This window comes from Myotis myotis, unplaced genomic scaffold, assembly GCF_014108235.1.
Source record: "Myotis myotis isolate mMyoMyo1 unplaced genomic scaffold, mMyoMyo1.p scaffold_m19_p_3, whole genome shotgun sequence".
NCBI classification, from domain to species: domain Eukaryota; kingdom Metazoa; phylum Chordata; class Mammalia; order Chiroptera; family Vespertilionidae; genus Myotis; species Myotis myotis.
The window spans coordinates 104,715,897-104,736,291 of NW_023416335.1; the positions used below are offsets into that span (position 1 = coordinate 104,715,897).

The 20,395-nt window shown below is 48.8% G+C and overlaps 1 protein-coding gene across 5 annotated transcripts in view; it reads left to right on the forward strand.

Moving 5' to 3' along the window:
* Positions 1-9,932: 9,932 nt before the first annotated feature.
* The window catches only part of MICAL3 (microtubule associated monooxygenase, calponin and LIM domain containing 3), a 269,337-nt gene continuing 258,874 nt past the window's right edge, over positions 9,933-20,395 (forward strand). For all 5 annotated transcript variants that reach the window (XM_036301482.1, XM_036301483.1, XM_036301486.1 and 2 more), the window contains exon 1: positions 9,933-10,147. The gene's annotated coding sequence lies outside the window, so the exon portion shown is untranslated. The remainder of the gene's footprint in view (positions 10,148-20,395) is intronic.

Here is a 20,395-nt window from a genome sequence, read left to right on the forward strand (position 1 = left end):
GCAAAAGCCTCTGCTCGCAGCTTGTGTGGGGCGGGGTTTCAGGGAATCAACAGGGCGGAGCAATAGGTATGGCTGATCCTCAGCCCTGCCCTAAGGGGCCCCACGTCTCAGTGTCCTAGTGTCCCGGTAATCACTGCAAGCACCTTTGAGAGAAAGCTGCCCTCGAGTTGAGTTCTCCCTCCTGCCAGACAGTCCAGTCTCTCCCCGTGTGAGTCTGGGTCCACAGAGAGTTCCCGGAACTGGAGTTCAGAGCAGTCGGGGTCTTGTGACTCCCCCTGATTCAAAAAGAGAGCCACTACCTCAGCCGCCAGCCCTTTCCGTGTGCTCGAGCCTCCATACCTCTGCACTTCACTTCTGCACCTCCTCTCAGCCTCGGTATGCTTTTCTTTTTCCTTCTAGTTGTAGAATTTCCACTCAGCCAGCCTTCCTATAGTTCTGGATGATGTCCGTTTTGTCTTTTAGTTGTATTTTTTAAGTTGTTGTGGGAGGCAGCAATTTCTGGTGTTTACCTATGCCGCCATCTTGGTTTCTCCCTGAGAATTTCAATAGTTTTTAAAAAATCTGTTGAAATCATTAGCTCAGCTTATATTGCAGGGCTGTGTTACAACTGTCAATGAAGCAGAATATTTTACTAAATAGCAAGCTGGAAACTTACCTGAATTGATGGGCAGCATTGCTGCACATAGCAGTCTCTTCCTCACAGGCATGGGGCTGATTGTATTCCCAGTTATTCTAGGCAGCGGGCACAGTTTTTGTTGCCCTTTGCTATTAAATTTTCCAGATGCATCAAAGGCCTAGCCTTATTGACAGAATATAAACAATTGGCCAGTAAAAAGAAATACACAGTGCTTCTCCTATGACAGAAGCCTTTCCTTGACTAGTGTTCTGCCCACTGTAAGCACTTGTATCACATTCCCTGGATTCTGTGGTGTGAGTTTTACTATGTTGTATTTGTTCCCTTGTTGTTCTCATCATTCTCTACTTGTTACATAGAAAAGGTTGTGCTCACTAAGGGATTTCAGTGGGAAAAATGTGCAACTTGGAAAATCAGACTCATTATTCACCAGCCTTTTTACCTTAGCCAATTGGTCAGCCATTCTGAGATGTAGCTTTCTTCCTTGCCTGTAAACGAACTGCTCCTAACCCTCACCACATGATATTTTGAAACTAAAATGATATTTATGTATATAAATAAATGTAAAACATGTTATAAACATATTACATTATCTTTTGTATGGAATGCAGTAGGTTCTTAAGATATTAGAGATAGTATTTATTGTGGTGTTATGAAGGAAGGCACAGAGTTAGACCCTCACTGTGTACCCTTAAGCAAATCAGCTTCTCTATGCCTTGTCTACACTAATAAAAGAGAAACATGCAAATTAACCATCACTCTGTCACTCCACCACTCTGCTACACCCACCAGCCAATCAGAGCAACTATGCAAATTAACCCAACGAAGATGGTGGTTAATTTGCATACACAGGCTCAGAGCAAAGACTGAAGATGGCGGCGGCCACGGAGCTGGAGCAAGCAGGAGGCTTGGGTTGCTCCCAGTGACAGAGGAAGCCAAGCTTCCCGCCGACCCTGGACTCCGCTCAAGGGGGGGCTGGGGCCTGGGCTCTGCTCAAGGAGCTGGGGGAGGGGTAAGGAGGGGCTGGGAGCAGCCGGAGTAGAGAACCAAGCCTCGCTGCTGCAGCTGAACCAAAGGCCTGGGTCCCGGGTGCTGGAGGAAACCAGTGCCAGCAGCCAGGGGAAGGAAGGCCTATTGTGCTAATCTTCGTGCAATGGGCCACTAGTCTATCTATATAATAAAGAGCCAGGGTTGTAACCACCGATTACGACCCAAGGCTCAACCAGACTGGAAGTCAGTGCTGGGTCGCTTTGGCACTGACTGCCTAGGGGGCTGTGGATCAGGTCCGGAGAGAGGCCTGCAGAGAGAGGCAGGGTCTGATCCATAGCCTCTGTGGCAGCCACTGATCAGAACTTGCCTCTCTTTCTCTCCCGGCCTGGCCAACACCCGTGCCTCCATTTCTCTCTAGGCCTCCACGGGGGTTGCTGATCAGCTCTACCTTTCTGATCAGGCCCTGTTGATATGCCCAGAGACACTGACTGGCAAAGAAACTGACCAATCAGAACCAAATCTGGATCAACTCTGAGGAGCAAATGACTGCCTAGGAGGCAGAGCTGTTGACACTGACTGGCATAGAAACTGACCAATCAGAACCAAATTGGCCGGCAGAGGAGGGCAGTTGGGGGCAAGATTTGGTCTACAGGGGAGGGCAGTTAGGGGTGATCAGGCAGGCAGAGGCAGGCAGGGGAGATCAGGCCAACAGGGAAGGGCAGTTGGGGGAAATCAGGCCAGCAGGGGACAGCAGTTAGGGGTGAGATCAGGCCAGCAGGGGAAGGCAGTTGGGGGCAAGATCGGGCAGGCAGGCAGAGGCATTTAGAGGCAACCAGGCAGGTGAGGCAGTTAGGGGTGATATGGCAGGCAGGCAGAGAGGATAGGGGTGACCAGGCAGGCAGGTGAGTGGTTAGGAGCCAGCGGTCCCAGATTGTAAGAGGGGTGTCCGACCGACCACCGGCAATTGGACATTCCCCAAGGGGTACCCGATTGGAGTGGGTGCAGGCTGGGCTGAGGGAACCCCTGCTCCGTGCACAAATTTCATGCACCGGGCCTCTAATCTATCTATATAAAACCCTAATATGAAATCAACCAAACAATGACTGGTCCCTATGATGCACTATGACCACCAGGGTGCAGCTGCTCATCGCAGGAGCTGCTCTCAGCCTACAGGACCTGACCAGCAGTGGTGGCAGGGGGCAGGGACGTCGAGTAGGTGGTGCCAGGCCAGCCAAGGCGGGTGTGAGCAGGGGTCCCCAATTGCCCCACTGGTTGCCCCACAGATTGGCCCTTATCGCCGGCCAGGTCTAGGGACCTTACCTGTGCACGAATTTCATGCACCGGGCCTCTAGTCCTATCTAATAATAGAGAAACATGGTAATTAACTATAACTTCGCTACCCTTCCCATTGGCTAATCAGGGTGATATGTAAATTAACTGCCAACCAAGATGGCGGCTGGCAGCCAGGCAGCTGAAGCGAACAGGAGGCTTGCTTGCTCCAGTGACAGAGGAAGCCAAGGTTCCCCACCTGCCGCTGCTGGGCTCTGAGCTAGCATCCTAAGAAACAATGTTGCAATTATAGAAGCTAAACAAGCTCCAGATATCTGCTTTCAGCCAGCTACAGCCTCAGAGCTGGAGCCGAGCCTCAGAGCTAAAGCCAGCTCTTAGCTCCAGTGACAGCTATAGAAGGTAAATAAATCCAAGAATAAAAAAAGAAAGAAAAAAAGGAGAGGTTGGGAGCTTCAGTCACCCGCCAGCCTGAAAACGGCCCTCAGCCCCTCACCCAGACTGGCCAGGCATCCCAATGGGGACCTCCACCCTGAAGGGGGTGCGACCAGCTGCAAACAGCCATCATCCCTTCATCCAGGCTGGCCAGGCACCCAAGCGGGACCCCCACCCTATTCGGGACACCCTTCAGGGCAAACCAGCTGGCCCCCACCTGTGCACCAGGCCTCTATCCCATATAGCAAAAGGGTAATATGCCTCCCAGCACTGGGATCAGTGGAGCCACGAGGCCTCCTGGCACCAGGCCCAGCGGAGCCACGAGACCTCCCAGTCAGGGATCAGGGGAGCCTCCCAGCCCTGGGATCAGTGGAGCCACGAGGCTTCCCAAACCCAGAATCAGTGGAGCCGAGGCCTCCCGAACCCAGAATAAGCGGAGCCACGAGGCCTCACTGCCCCTGTGTCAAGCAGAGCCGCCAGGCCTCCCAGCACTGGGATCAGCGGAGCTGAGAGGCCTCCTGGCCCCTGGAGCAGCGTGACACCGGGCAGCGCCCAAACCCCCTGATCACCCTGCAGCTCTGTGTGTGAGAGGGGGCAGGGCCACAACCTCCCTATCCACCCTGCTCTGTTCATGATAGGGGAAGGTGCCCCAACCCCCTGATCGGCCCTGCTCTGTGCCTGATAGTGGGGCGCTCCCCAACCCCCTGACCGGCCCTGCTCTGTGGGTGACAGGGGTCAGTGCCCCAACTCCCCTATTGGCCCTACTCTGTGCGTGACAGCGGGGAGCTCCGCAACCCCCTGATCGGCCCAGCTCTGTGCGTGACGGGGGGAGCTCCCCAAACCCCTGATCAGCCCTGCTCTGTGTATGACAGGGAACAGAGCCCCAACCCCCATGATGGGCCCTGCTCTGTGCATGACAGGGGACAGTGCCCCAAACCCCTGATCGGCTGGCTCTGTATGTGACAGGGGTGGCACCACAGCCCCCTGATCTGCCATGCTCTGTGCATGACAAGGGGTGGCGCCACAACCTCCCCATTGACCCTGCCTTGAGTGTGACAGAGGGCAGTGCCCCAACCCCCCAATCAGCCCTGCTCTGAGCCCAACCAGGGGCTGTGGGGCAGGCACCTAGGGATTGGGCCTGCCCTCTGCCCCACGGGAGGGGGCCTAAGCCAGCAGGTCGTTATCTCCCGAGGGGGCCCAGACTGTGAGAGGGCACAGGCCGGGCTGAGGGACACCCCTCGCCAGTGCACAAATTTTTGTGCACCGGGCCTCTAGTCCTCCTATCTAATAAAAGAGAAACATGGTAATTAGCATACGACCGCTACCCTTCCCATTGGCTAATCAGGGTGATATGCAAATTAACTGCCAGCCAAGATGGTGGCCGGCAGCCAGGCAGCTTGAAGCTAACATGAGGCTTGCTTGCTTCAGTGACGGAGGAAACCAACGTTCCCCGCCTGCCTTGCCGGCCTCTGAGTTTGCAGTTTGAAACATAGTTACAAAAATAGAAGCTAAACAAAACCCAAGAAACCTGCTTTCAGCGAGCCGGGATCTCAGAGCTGGAGTTGAACCAGTGTTTCGATTATAGAACCCAAACAAACCAGATACCTGCTTTCAGCAGCAGAGGCCTCAGAGCTGGAGCCAGAGCTAAAGCTGGCCCAGAATAAAAAAAAAAGAAAGAAAAAAAGGAGCAGTTGGGAGCTTCAGTCACCCGCCAGCCTGAAAACAGCCCTCAGGCCCTCACCCAGACTGAACAGGCACCCCAGTGGGGACCCCCACCCTGAAGGGTGTGTGACCAGCTGAAAACAGCCATCATCCCCTCATCCAGGCTGGCCAGGCACCCCAGGGGGGACCCCCACCCTGATCCAGGACACTCTTCAGGGCAAACCAGCGGGTCCTCACCCGTGCACCAGGCCTCTATCCTATATAGTAAAAGGGTAATATGCCTCCCAGCACCAAGATCAGCGGAGCAGTGAGGCCTCCCGGCACCGGGATCAGCGTGACAGAGGGCAGCGCCCAAACCCCTTGATTGCCCTGCGGCTCTGTGTGTGACAGCGTGCGGCGCCCCAATCCCCTGATTGACCCTGCTCTGTGCGTGACAGTGGGTGGCACCGCAATCTCCCCATCTACCCTGCCTTGAGTGTGACAGGGGGCGGTGCCCCAAACCCCCAATAGGCCCTACCCTGAGTGTTACTTAGGGTGGCATTGCAACTTCCTGATCCGCCCTGCTCTGTGAATGGCAGGGCGGATCTCCCCAACCCCCTGATCGGCCCTGCTCTGTGGGTGACAGGGGGGATCTCCCCAACCCCCTGATCCGCCCTGCTCTGTGGGTGACAGGGGGGAGCTCCCCAACCCCTTGATCGACCCTGCTCTGTGTGTGACAGTGTATAGAGCCCCAACCCCTCTGATGGGCCCTGCTCTGTGTGTGACAGGGGGCAGCTCCCCAACCCCCTGATCGGCCGGCTCTGTATGTGACAGGGGGCAGCACCCCAACCCCCTGGTTGGCCCTGCTCTGTGTGTGACACGGGGTGGCGCCACAATCTCCCCATCTACCCTGCCTTGAATGTGACAGGGGGCAGTGCCCCACCCCCCAATAGGCCCTACCCTGAGCGTGACTGAAGGTGGCATCACAACCTCCCAATCCGCCCTGCTCTGTGCATGACAGGGTTAGGCGCCCCAACTCCCCAATCGGCCCTGCTCTGAGCCCGACCAGGGGCTGCACCTAGGGATTGGGCCTGCCCTCTGCCACCTGGGAGCAGGCCTAAGCCAGCAGGTCGTTATCTCCCGAGGGGTCCCAGACTGCGAGAGGGCACAGGCCAGGCTGAAGAACCCCCCCTCCTCCCCGAGTGCACAAATTTTTGTGCACTGGGCCTCTAGTCATCCTATCTAATAAAAGAGAAACATGGTAACCAGCAGTAACTTCGCTACCCTTCCCATTGGCTAATCAGTGAGATATGCAAATTAGCTGCCAACAAAGATGGCAGACGGCAGCCAGGCAACTGATGTGAACAGGGAGGCTTACTTGCTCCAGTGACGGAGGAAGCCATGTTCCCCACCTGCCTCTGCCGGCCTCTCAGGTGCTCTCTAAGAAACATTGTTACAAATATAGAAGCTAAACAAAACCCCAGAAACCTGCTTTCAGTCAGCCGGGATCTCAGAGCTGGAGTCGCAACAAAGTTTCAAATACAGAAGGAAAACAAAGCACAGAAACCTGCTTTCAGCAGCTGAGGTCTGAGCTAAAGCCAGCTCTCAGGTCCAGTGACAGCCATAGAAGTAAATAAATCCAAGAATAACAAAGAAAAACTAAATAAAAGAGAGGTTGGGAGCTTCAGTCACCCGCCAGCCTGAAAACGGGCCTCAGCCCCTCACCCAGACTTGCCAGGAACCCCAGTGGGAATCCCCACTCTGAAGGGGGTGTGACCAGCTGCAAACAGCCATCAGCTCCTCACCCAGACTGGCCAGGCACCCCTGTGGGGACCCCCATCCTAAAAGGGCTGTGACTAGCTGCAAACAGCCATCATCCCCTCACCCAGGCTGGCCAGGCACCCAAGCGGGACCCCCACCCTGATCCGGGACACCCTTCAGGGCAAACCAGCCGGTCCCCACACATGAACCAGGCCTCTATCCCATATAGTAAAAGGGTAATATGCCTCCCAGTACCGGGATCAGCAGACTGCAAGGCCTCCCAAACCCAGGATCAGTGGAGCAGCGAGGCCTCACTGTCCTAGTGTCAAGCAGAGCTGCGAGACCTCCCAGCACCTGGATCAGCGGAGCCGTGAGGCCTCCTGGCCCCTGGAGCAGTGTGACAGGGAGCAGAGCCCAAACCCCCTGATTGCCATGAGGTTCTGTTTGTGACAGAGGGCGGAGTCACAACCTCCCTATCCGCCCTGCTCTGTTCGTGACAGGGGAAGGCACCCCAACCCCCTGATCGGCCCTGCTCTGTGCCTGATGGGGGCAGCTCCCCAACCCCCTGATTGGCCCTGCTCTGTGTGTGACAGGGAGGAGCCGCAACCTCCCCATCGACCCTGCCTTGAGTGTGACAGGGGGCGGTGCCCCAACCCCCCAATAGGCCCTACCCTGAGCGTTACTTAGGGTGGCATCGCAATTTCCTGATCCACCCTGCTCTGTGGGTGACAGGGAGGATCTCCCCAACCCCCTGATCCGCCCTGCTCTGTGGGTGACAGGGGGGAGCGCCCCAACCCCTTGATCGACCCTGCTCTGTGTGTGACAGTGTATAGAGCCCCAACCCCCCTGATGGGCCCTGCTCTGTGTGTGACAGGGGGCAGCTCCCCAACCCCCTGATCGGCCGGCTCTGTATGTGACAGGGGGCAGCACCCCAACCCCCTGATTGGCCCTGCTCTGTGCGTGACAGGGGGTGGCGCCACAATCTCCCCATCTACCCTGCCTTGAATGTGACAGGGGGCAGTGCCCCAACCCCCCAATAGGCCCTACCCTGAGCGTGACTGAAGGTGGCATCACAATCTCCCAATCCGCCCTGCTCTGTGCTTGACAGGGGGCGGCGCCCCAACTCCCCAATCGGCCCTGCTCTGAACCCGACCAGGGGCTGCTCTCTGCCACCTGGGAGCAGGCCTAAGCCAGCAGGTCGTTATCTCCCGAGGGGTCCCAGACTGCGAGAGGGCACAGGCCGGGCTGAGGGACCCCCCCCTCCCCCCGAGTGCACAAATTTTTGTGCACCGGGCCTCTAGTATATATATAAAAGCCTAAGCAACTGTTCAACTGTTCCACTTGTCCACTGGTTGCTATGACATTCATTGGCCATCAGCGGGCAGATGCTCAACGCACAGGATCAGGCTCTCTCCTGTTTGGACCCGGCCTGCAGGGATCGGGCCAAAACCGCTCTCCGACATCCCCTAAGGGGTCCTGGATTGCAAGAGGGCACAGGCCTGGCCGAGGGACCCCACTGGTGCACAAGTCCTTGCACTGGGCCTCTAGTTTTATTTGTATAAACAGTAAGAATAACAACATTTCATAGAGTTGACATGAAGGTGAAATGAAATAATGCATGCAAAGCACTATTTCAAACAGTGCCTAGCACTTAATAAATGTAAGCTGCCTCACTGCTGTTGTAAATGCATGAGAGAAGTAAATATGTCAATACAAATTGCATATTGGGGCAGAAAATCAGTGTTATGGGGGCACAGAGTAGAAATGGGAGCTCTGTAAACTAGCGCCTTCTGTTAATCAGCCTAGGAAGACTTCACGGAGGAACTGGACTTTCCAGAGATCTCTGAAAAATAGATTAGTTGTCTGTCTGGGAGTAGAAATTATATCCAAACAACTGATAAAATTTGGAAGAAGGTTGAGTGGGTGTAGGGTGACCAGATGATGGGAGATTGAAAAGTTCTGAAAAAAGAAGCTTGATAGCCTAAATGCAGGCCTGACCACTTGCTCTAAAATAGAGCAGACTAGGCTTCAAGAGGGTGTTTTCAAAGTCTTAAATTTGACAAGTAGTATGACTGAAAGCATATTTGGCTATGCATAGCTGAGTGGCCTTCACAGACTTCAGATAGAGAGAAGCACTTTAGTAACTCTAAGGAGGACTGAGCAACGAGATTTGTTGTTAAAGACAGGGATTCTGAACAGCTCAACAGGCAAATGAATATTAATTGAAGTTTTATCTAATTACGTGGGTGAGGAGAGAAGAGGAAGAGGTGACTCTTGGAAAAGTAGAAATTATGAGATTTTCAGGGCGGAGGGTGGACTCTCCACATATAAGAAAGAATAAGAAAAATGCTCTGTTTTAAGAGAGCAGGGATCCAGAAATATTATTTAATTTGTCTTTACAAAAGATGTAGTTGATATTGTCTTTGTAAAGGATTTGGTGTCAGAAAGTCTACCAACTTCCAGCCAAAGTTCTTTAGGATGGTGGAGCATGCACCAAATCGAAGAATATTCAAGAGTAAATATTGTGAATCCCATACAAAGGATCATAGGATCACAAAATATGAGGACCATCAGAGATTAATTCTTGCTTAATGTCCTCATTGTATTAGATGAAGAAACTGAGGCTGAGAGAATGGAGTAACCCATCCAAAGTCACACACATATCTGGTTCAGTTCTGTCCACATTTTCTTTTAGCTCTCTTATCCCAAAATTTGAGGATTTCCCTAATTTCTTTGTTTCCCATCTGGATAGGAACAGGAAGAACATTCTAGTTTTGCTGTGTGGCGGGTACTGAGAGCAACAAACGAGTCCCCTTTAAGCGCACCCTCTCTTTTTCTCCTCTGGCAGCCCACCGCGTTTTTCCATTGGCCATTATTTGTGTCTCCTCGTTCCTTTCCAAGATTCCCAACCAATCCACTGCTCCCTCTGTCGCCAAGGCTAGGCTTTGAGGAATGTACCATGTGAACCGTGAGGGGGGGAGTAGAGGAGGGGAATTGCGAGGCAACAGCTTATTTCTTTATCTTTTGCCTGTAACCGTGAGATTCTGGCACTGTTGGAGCCTGTAGGTAGCAACAGCGTCCCGGAGGTTGGGAGCTACGTGGCACTTGCCGAGGTGCACTTAGATCTCTCACCCCCCAAAGCCGGGGTCCTGTGGTCGCGCTGGAGGGCTGCAGCCCTTGCCCTTCCATGTGCCCTCCCAGCCCGCAGCGTCGCAGCTGCCTGGGCTGTCCGCTCCGTGCAGTGGTTCGTGCTGGATGCTGTTGAGCTGCTGGGTTGTGGCCAGGGCCGGCCAGGGGTCGCCGGCGCCAGGTGAACACAGCAGCATGAGGCGGAGGTGAGGACCGGGCTGCACCCCGAGCTCGGGGTTTCCGCGGAAGACGGCTGGCGGCCTGGAGCAGGTGATCACAACTACCCGACTTGTGCCCGAAGCGTTGCCGCCCTGGCTGTTCGAGGGCGCGGGGGGCCGCCGTGTGGCTGGCGCCTCCTTCTGGCGGACTTTCCATGCCCTTTTCCGGCGGGGCCCGGCCTCCGGGTCCCTGGAATTGGGTGCGGCGCAGGCGTGCGGGCCCCGAGTCCCAGGGAGGTTTCAACGCTTTGTGGAAGCGGGAGCGGGGCTTGGGTGGAGGCTCTGGAAGGCATTTGGTGCAGGTTCTGGAAGCTGGGGGTGAGTGGGGCCTGCCCGCTGCCGGACCGCCGGCCTTCCCCGGAGCCGGGGGCCCGACCCTCTTCAGTCGCCTGTGGCCGGGCGGATCGTCGGCCTCCACGGGTAGGTCCTGTCCTGAGAGCCTTGGTCTGCAGGCCTGGCGCAGGCTGAGTAGGCTCTTGAGGTCTGTGTGGCAGATGGCCAGGAAAGGACCCTCAAGTTCTCTTTCCTTTATTTTCTCGGACAGGGTGAGATGATGGCAGCCACATGCATCACTTATCTATGAGCCTCCCCCTCCCGCTTCCCTAACTGCCTCACCAGACCTCGCTGTTGGAGGTCTGCGTGGCACATTGGAAATTCCTACTTTACAAATCATCTCAAGGAGCCTTGTACCCAGATCAGAGGCTCACCGGGTGTTAGCCGGAAGCGGACGCTGTGGCAGCCTGAGCTGTGGGGTTCTGGGAGGATGGTAAGCTAGTCATCGCAGTTTGTTGGGCCCTCAGGCAAGACCTCTTACCTCATCCCGTCCAGGGACATGGACTGGCCTTAATATCTTGGCTGATTTTTCTCCACAGTCATATTTCAGGGAAAGCGTTTCCACCGAATACAAACCACATTTATGTTCTTTTAATGTTGGTATTTAACGCAGAAGTTAATTATGGTTTACATGAAATGCATTAATGCAGAGGAATGGAGGTAAATTGTAAATAGTGTCTTTTTTTTTTTTTTTTAAGGCTTATCACTTTTTTTCTTTTTTACTGGGATGTGGATAAAGAGAATGGCATTTAAACATCAGAACACCAATGTGCATTTGGTCCCATCTGACAGTTTTCGACATAGACAATCATTTAGGATGACAGCTTGTAACCTAGGAGTGAGAATGAGTTGGGTTTTATAGTGAGAAAGACTTCGTACTTGGAATTGTTGCTGCCAGCAGGAAGGCTTTGCTCTCTCATTACCTGTCCACACATATGCCAGTTCATTGTTGTGGTTGCCTTCCCCTGTGAGCACATCTGTAAAAGGCCTTTAAGAGAATCTTATGAATTCCATATTTGTCAGATGTGCTTGAGTCAGAAATCTCGCTCAGGTTGTTTTAGCCCTACATTGAATTCTTGTGCTGCTTCAGGCTTAAAAATTTTTTAAACTTTTAAAATTGTACATTAAATAGCATCCTCTTGCAAAGGCTCTTTAGGAACTTGAACTTGGTTCCTAGCCAAGACTCTTTGTGTTCATAACACTAACCATTGAAATGTCTAGGACTTGATTGCCAGATTGTGAGTCCCCTCACACCCATCTTCCTGGTATGGTTCCCTGGTTCCCTCCCTGGTGATGGCTGTTTGTGGTGTTTCTAAGTGTGGGAGAGAAAATAGACTCTAGAGTACATAGTAGATATTTAATAAATGCAAATAATCTTTTTTCTCTCAAGACATTTGTGGGTGATGAAATTGGATGCAGTTTGATTGCATGCTCCCCTCTTAAGTTAGGAAGATTAGCCCCTGTCAGTCTTCTTCCCACCCCAACCTGTAGCTCTCACTTTAAAATTTTTATGTTAGGTTAAAAATGAAACTCAAACCTCTGGACCTAGAAATGAAAATCAAACAAGGAAAAATTGAGCACTTCCTCCTGGCTTGTGTTGCATTTTTTCAGAAAGGATGGTACACACTTAAGGACAACTCTGTGGGTCTGTTGAGTAGCTTGTGGATGAGGATTTTGGTTGTTGCTTTGACATGTCCAAGTGGAATCATAAACCTTTCCTAATTTCTGGCACTGGCATCAGAGCTGGCCCGGATGGGAGAGGCCTGACTGGCAAGTAAGGCAGTCTTAAGTTTGATGGGCTCTGCCTCTGGCCTGGGCTTTGTGAAGAGCAGCTGTTTACCTTCTGCTGCTTCTAGCAGGCTCCATGTGAACAGATTAAAAGGCTGTCAAGGCTGGCCAGAGTGGCTCAGTGGTTGAGAGTTGACCTATGTTAGATTCTGTCAGGGCATATGCCTGGGTTGTGGGCTCGATCCCCAGTGTGGGGTGTGCAGGAGGCAGCTGATCAATGATTCCCTCTCATCATTGATGTTTCTATCTCTCCCTCTCCCTTCTCCGAAATAAAAAATATATATATATATTTTAAAGGTTATCAAAATGTTCTTAAAGGAGTAAGAAACATCACTGGCTTATTTATGTCATATTATTGGGCGTTACATTTTACTTATTTATTTATTAAATATATTTTATTGATTTTTTTACAGAGAGGAAGGGAGAGGGATAGAGAGTTAGAAACATTGACGAGAGAGAAACATCAATCAGCTGCCTCCTGCATAACCCCTACTGGGGATGTGCCCGCAACCAAGGTATATGCCCTGACTGGAATCGAACCTGGGACCCTTCAGTCTGCAGGCCGACGCTCTATCCACTGAGCCAAACTGGCTAGGGCAAGGCATTATATTGTAATAATAATCATGCTCTGAATTTACTTACTGCTTTTCCTTTGAAGAAGTTAAAGCTTTTTCAAAACAAGTTATCTCATTGATTCTTTTGTGAGGTCATCAAAGTTTAGTACAGTATATTATACCCTTTTTATAGGTGAAGAAATGGAGGTAACATGATTTACTCTGCCTTTGCTTGGTGTGGGTTTCTGGTTCCCAAGACCTAGAACCTATTATTGCCCTAGCTCAGCTACTTTATGGATGATTTTTATTTCATGTATTTAGTTTTTTAACCAAACCAGTCTGGGATCCTAACCACTGATTGCAACAGAATCTTTTACCCAGTTTGATCATGACTGATCACTCATTTATTTCCCTGTGAAAAAGAAAAAGGGAAGATTTTAACTAGTGACATGGACATCTTTAGTTTGTTTTCAAAATAGGTAGGTTTGTCTCAAAAGCAGACATACAGAGGTAGGGGGAAAATCAATCTGCCTTTTAGCATTATAAATACCATTTAGATAAATGGTTCCTATGGACAATTATATAGTAACTAGAGGCCCGATGCACAAAGATTCGTGCAAGAATGGGCCTTCCTTCCCCTGGGCCGACACTGCCTTCGCTCCGGCCAGAGCCGCCTTTCTGCCTTCGTTCCAGCCTAGAGCTGCCTTTCTGCCTTCCCACGCTGCCCAGAGGCCCGGAGCGGCTGAGGCAGTGCAGAAGGCCTGTGTCCCTCCCCGCCCCTGCCCGCTTGGCTCCTGCATATGCAAATTAAGCACCATATTTCTTGGGCTGATTTGCATACTCACTCCTGATTGGCTGGTGGGTGTGAAGGTACAGTCAATTTGCGTCTTTCTCTTTTATTAGAGTAGATAACTGTCACTTACTGAGTTTTATTGTGGACTAGACACTGTGCCAAGTGCTTTGTGTACACACATCATTTCTAGTCTTCAGGTAGGTCTAATCACTTCTATTTTACAATAGAACTATTCCAGAGAGTAACAGGTCCATAAACCCAGTAAGTTGCAGAGGCTAGATGACTCCAAGTCCTGTGTGTTTAATTACCTTGCTAAAAAGGTGAAGTGCAAAGGGAGTGAAAGGAAGAGGAAATGGAGAAGAAAAAGTATGGGATGGGAAAGAAATTTGTGAGATGGCAACTTGAATCAGGCTCCAGGATTTACTGTATATGGTGTGCCCAGCCTTAGTGGGCAGAGTGGGCACAAAGAAGCTATGGGCTTCAACCACCCTTAGGGAGCCAGGAAATATAAGAACTTTAGTTTACACACTGGGACTTTCTTTCAGCACATTTAGTGAGCAACTACTATATGTGAGCAAGTGCCAGATAATATGATGTTCACCTACAAGAGGTCACCACAATTCTACTGGTGGCAGACACAAATACAGAAAACCATAGTGTTGCGATAAGTGACTTAATTGGCCAGGGAGCTCTGAACATGAAGTGGTAAGAAAATTTATACTGCCCTGGCCAGTGTGGCTCAGTTGCTTGAGAGTTGTCCCATACACCAAAAGGTCGCTGTTTTGTTTATATTTTTTTACACTTTGTTGTTTTTTGTTTGTTTGTTTTGTTAATCCTTACCCGAGGATATTTTTCCATTGATCTTTTAGAGAGAGTTGAAGAGAGAGGGAAAGACAGAGAGAAACATCGATGTGAGAGAAACACATCAATTGGTAGCCTCCCGCACTTGCCAGGGCCAGGGCCAGGGAGGAGTCTGCAACCGAGGTACGTGCCCTTGACCGGAATCAAACCTGGGACCCTTCAGTCTGCAGGCCAATGCTCTATTCACTGAGCTAAACTGGCTAGGGCAAGGTTGCTGTTTTGATTCCCTGTCAGGGCACATGGCCAGGTTGTGGGTTTGAACCCCAGTCCTGGTGTGTGCTAGAGGCAACTGATCTATGTTTATCTCTCACATTGATGTTTCTCTCCCTTTCTCTTCCTCTCTTTAAAAATATATTTTTTAAAAAGAATGGGAGAAAAAAAGAAAATGTATACTAATTGGCAAAATAGTTCTTGATTAGGTTTTGTTAATTTTGCACACAAAGATTGAGAATTCCTAGAATTTACCTACCCGCTGTGGCTATTGTTTCTGGAATGTTTGTGTTTTTGCAAATAGAGGATCACTTTAGAGCTCCTCTCTGAGGACCAGCCCTGTACCTTGGCTGCAGGAAAGGCTGGTGCCATCGCCCCTTCCTGTAGGCTGCCTTTAAGCCCATCATCACTGTGGATCTGTTGGGCTTGGCAGATTGTCTTTGCAGTCACTACTTACCTGGAGTCACTGCTCCAGTGGATTGGCAGCCCTTGCTAGAAGAGCCTGCTGTCAGGTTGTTCTCTTTCCCAGGTGTTTCAGCAAGAGTGTGAGTAGTCCTGGGTATGGAGGTGCTTAACTGATGCTTTGGGAATTAGAGGTGACCATGTTATCTCCAAGGCTCTTTTCTCACCCTAGAACCACAATACTGCAGGGACCTTGGAACCTGGTGGTAGCCTTGGAGTGGTGTCTGCCAGGCCTCCCACTCCTCCATCTTCCTTAAGTCCATTCAAATAGAAATTACTTATGTTTTCTAGAAATGAGTTAAGCAACTTCTGACAATTGCTTTGCTGTATTGAGTTGTCTCGGTGTGGTAATAACATTTAGACCTTTTTACATGCTGCTAAGGAAAAGTTCTCTCTGTCCATGACAATGATCCCAGAGAAGGGATCATCAGCTTAAAGGTTTCCCTTGCTTTAAAAAAAACCCTGATGTATAGAAATGTGGATTAACTTCCAAAGTACAGTGTGTATCTATACTTCTTGGCTTTAAATTTAATTCTTCACAGTACAAGAATTTTGCAACAGAATTTCTTCTCTAGGAATTTAAAATTTTACTTCTCTAGATACAACTTTTTCAGGAAGTCTGATCTTCCACCACTGGTGGGAATGACTGCCTGTCACTTTTACCTGCCTTGCCCTCTCTGTTGCCCACCACACATGGAACCTTAGAGCCATGGATGTTACTGGGCTCTGCCTTTACAGGCCTCCAGGCCTGTCATCCCGCTTGTTGGCGTGGCAGACAGAACCAGATGCTGTCATGGCTGGCTGTCAGAGTGTGTCCTGGCAGCACCCAGCTGGCTAGCCTTTGCTCATATAGTATTAATTGCACAGGAGTCATCTGGAACGTTGCCGTCTGTGCTGCTTCACTAGGCTACTTTTGCACTGGCTTTCCTTTCATGCTTGTCTCCAGGCTGTTTTTTGCAGGCTTTTGTGGAATCCAAAGGCTTGGGCATAGGCAATACACAGGAAAACCCAGGGTGGAGTAAAGATTGTTCCCCAGTAGTAAAGGAGGTCAAGGAATTTGGCTAAAATCCTTACTTACATTAAGGATTATATTGAGGTGTATAGGAAAGGTGGGAAGGGAACTAATTTATCAGGAGTCTGTTTTATAAATACACCTTATGATAGGATCTCCTTTAATTCTTTCTTTCTTTCTTTCTTTCTTTCTTTCTTTCTTTCTTTCTTTCTTTCTTCCTTTCTTTCCTTTCTTTTCCTTTCTTTTCCTTTCTTTTCCTTTCTTTTCCTTTCTTTTCCTTTCTTTCCTTTCTTTCCTTTCTTTTCCTTTCTTTTCTTTTCCTTTCTTTTCCTTTCTTTTCCTTTCTTTTCCTTTCTTTTCCTTTCTTTTCCTTTCTTTTCCTTTCTTTTCCTTTCTTTCCTTTCTTTCTTCTTTCTTTTCTTTTCTTTTCTTTTCTTTTTTTCTTGGAGAAACACAGAGAGAAACATCAATTGGTTGCCTCCCCTCAACCCCCGCACATGCCCTGACCAGGAATTGAACCCTCAACCTAGGTATGTGCCCTGACCTGGAATCGAACCTGTAACCTTTTGATGCATGGGATGATACTTCAACCAACTGAACCACCCAGCCAGAGCAATCTCCTTTAATTCTTACAATAAGTTAAGTAAATGATGATGCATTTAGTTTGGGAAACATGGGGCGCAGTGAGGTTAGATGACTTAACCTGAGATCTCTCACCTGATAAACGATGGAACTACATTAGATTAAAAAAAAAACCAACCTCCAGCCCTGGCCAGATGGCTCAGTTGATTGGAGCATTGTCCCATACACCAAAAGATTGCAGGTTCAATTCCCAGTTAGGGCACCTACCTAGTTGTGGGTTTGATTTTTCTCTCTCACATTGATGTTTCTCTCTCCTTTCTTCTCTCTGTAAAAATCAATAAAAACATATCCTTGGGTGAGGATTAAAAACAAAGCAAAACCCAACATGTCTTGAAGAGCATGAACTCTAGAATTAGACTGTGTATGACTTTGGGTGTGTTCTTTAACCTCCCTGGGCCTTAGTTTCTTCACCTATGCAATGGTCTTAAGCATTTAGAATTTTTCCAAGCATTTGGTAAGTACACAGTGAGCACCCTAGTGTCAGCTAGTACTATTATTGATCCATACTTACAAAACTTGAAGTGGAATATTAAGACTTTGGTTTCCTTTCATCCACAAATAGCCTCCAGGGAGCATGAGTGGGTTTGTGCTTATTAATATGAGTTCCCTCAAGTGTCTCCGGCCCCCAACTCCTGCTCTCTGTTTCATTATTCTCTGCCTTATCTCTGGCTCTGCATTATTTTTCTTATTAGCAACTCTTTAGACTTCTTGGGATAATTTGTTCATTAATTTACCATTTCTTAGGCTCCTCCTCCATATGTTGAGCTATACTGGATATTAGGGCAGGGCACAGTTTGTAGAAGTGTATGACATTATCCCTGTTCATGAACCACTCATTTGGGTAAAGGGGGAGGAAAAACAATGAAATACCAAAATGGGACAGACAGGTGACTTCATTGAGAATTTATTGTATGCGAAGCACTGGTTTAGATGTTTCCATGCACTGTCAACCCTGCAGGTTAGGTGAGGCTGCAACATCTCACTTTACCAGTGATGACCCCAGAGGTCATCTTATCCAAGATCACACAGACTGGAGTGAGAGGAGCCTGGGGTTTGAACCCTAGTCTGCACTGATTGTCATGGACCTGTGGAGACTGTGTCCCTGGTCATTGCTAGGATTATCTAGATGAGATGAAGGGGTGCTGGGATGAGCAAAGCTTAGGGTTGAGAGTGAGCCTGGTGGGGTTGGGGGAGAGTTCAGTATGTATGGACTGCTGTGCCAGGTTCTGGGAGGTGAGTAAGATGTGTTCCTTGCCCTCTGGAATCTTACTGTAGCTGGGGAGACAGACACAGAAATAGATTTTTAGTGTAGAGTGGTAAGAGATGCAATGAGGGTAAGCATAGGGTGCTGTGGAAGCAGAGGAGAGGGAACCAGGAAGTATTCTTGAGAAGTTAAGTTAGCAATGAGCTTAGCAGTTGAAGGCCAGAAGAGTTTTCTAATAGGCAGAGAACAGCATGAACAAAGGCATGGCCTTATGGGCTTTTCTTGTTAGAAGCAAGTTTATTCATCTGATCTTATGGATGCTATGGCACAGTGTGTAGTATAGGCAACAGGGAGTTCATCAGAGGTGTCTAACACTGAGCAACAGCATGAAAGTAGCATTTTATGTTGTTTAATCTCGTGGAGGTGGGAGAGATGACAGTCAAGCAAGACCAACTATGGGAGAAGCCAGCAAACTTTTTACCTAAAGGGTCAGAAAGTAAATATTTTAGGTTTCAGTGGGCCATATGGTCTCTGATGCCTCAGCTCTGCTATTGTAGTATCAAAGCAGCCAGACAACTGGAAAATGAATGGGTGTGGCCATGTGCCAATGAAGCTTTCATTTATGTCCCCCAAATTTGAATTTCATATAATTCTCACATGTCACCAGTCTTTTTTTTTTTTTAAATTTATTTTTGCCTCAGCTGTTTAGAAATGTAAAAGCCATCCTTCACTTGCAGGTTGGATTTGGCCCACAGCTCATGGTTTGCCTACTCTGAGCAACTGGTGATGTTCAGGTTTGACATGACCAGAAACTGGAACAAAATGTTGGTGATGGAAATAGAGAGGAAGGGACTTGATGCCAGAGAACTTTGGAGAACACTGATTAGATAGAGGAGATAAGGAAAGGTCAGAGCGCAGATAACACTGAAGTTTCAAGTTTGGTGCCTGCCCAGCCCCGTTTTGGTAAACCTGATCTCGTTTTCCATGTACCAAGAATATGACTTGATTCTGGAGAAAAACCCAGAAAATATGACCTGATTTTAGGGAAAAACCCAGAAATAGCTGGTGTCTTAGGTGCTCCCAGATTCTGTCAGCATGGTTAATTGTTCTGATTGTCTCCCTGTGAGTGTCACAATGCCACCCACCTTGCTGCCTTGGCTTCCAGGTGCTTTAGGCAGGAAGTGGCTCCTGCTGTGACTGGGACGGCATGCCCATCTATCTGTCAGGGAATAGGTAAAGTTCTGTTTTTGGATAACTCTTAATTTTGATAATATTTCAAATTTACAGAGAAGTTGCAAGAGCAGTACTCAGTGCCCCTTCTAGCTGTTATCTACATTTCTTAATTGCATTTTATTAATAGTTTACATTTTGCCCTGTGTGCTTTATCTTTCTCCCCCCGCCCATATATATGCTATTTTTTTTTTTTGGACCCATTTGAAAGTTGGAGACTTTGTGCCCCTTTTACCCCTATTTACTTCAGTGTAGGTTTATCAAGAATAAGCGCATCCTCTTCTATAACCATATTATGGTGATCAACATCAGGTACTTAACATTGATACAGTACTATTATCTAATAGTTGTTTTTGAACCTAGCACCCCTCGATAGATATTACTCTAAGATTTCCTGTCATGTGTGAAAAAATACTGCTACTGCTTCCTTTAACAGCATTATAGACACAGGTAGGTACCTGTTCTGCTCTGGAACTCATACTCCCATCATTTACCTAACTGAGCAGCTGCTTAGTGGGGTGTGGAAGGACCAGCAATTGCCTAAAAAGAGAAGCAGTCTAAGAGCTGAAGGATAACTTGTTATCTTGAGCTTCCAGCTGCTAGAGGGCTGGCACTATGTTTTGCTTCACACAGTTCCTGCCATTCCCTGCTGTCTTCATGAAAAAGTTAATCTCTTAAATGGAACAACAATCACAGTACTCAAGAGCTCAATTTTAGGTACAAACATGTTCTTTCTGGGACCTCCACTGCATCTCAACCTATAGAAAATGATTCTTCTAGGATGGATTTTTTTTCTTCTAGGTTTGATCTGGAAAATAAAATGAAATCAGATTGGAGGAATTTATTTTGGAAATAAAATGAGTGGAAAACGTACCCTACCATTTCTGACTTAGTGCAAAAAGGGTTTTCTTTTTGCTACTTTAAAAGATTGAAATCAGAAATAGGGCAGCGACTAATGCATATTCTGTAATAATAAGAACATTATTATCCTAAGTAGCTAGAGCTTGCTTACTTCTCTGGGAACTATGGGAAAAGGAGTCTGGAAATTCTGCACATGATGAGAAAGGAGTACAGAGAAGGCTCTCTGTGTAAAGGGGGTGATCACTGCATTAGCTACATTCTCAGTGATGTAACTAAATGTTTGTGCCTTATGCCTGTGTTGATGTATTTGGTACACTGTGTCACTGTTTGGTTCACTGTGTCAATCATTA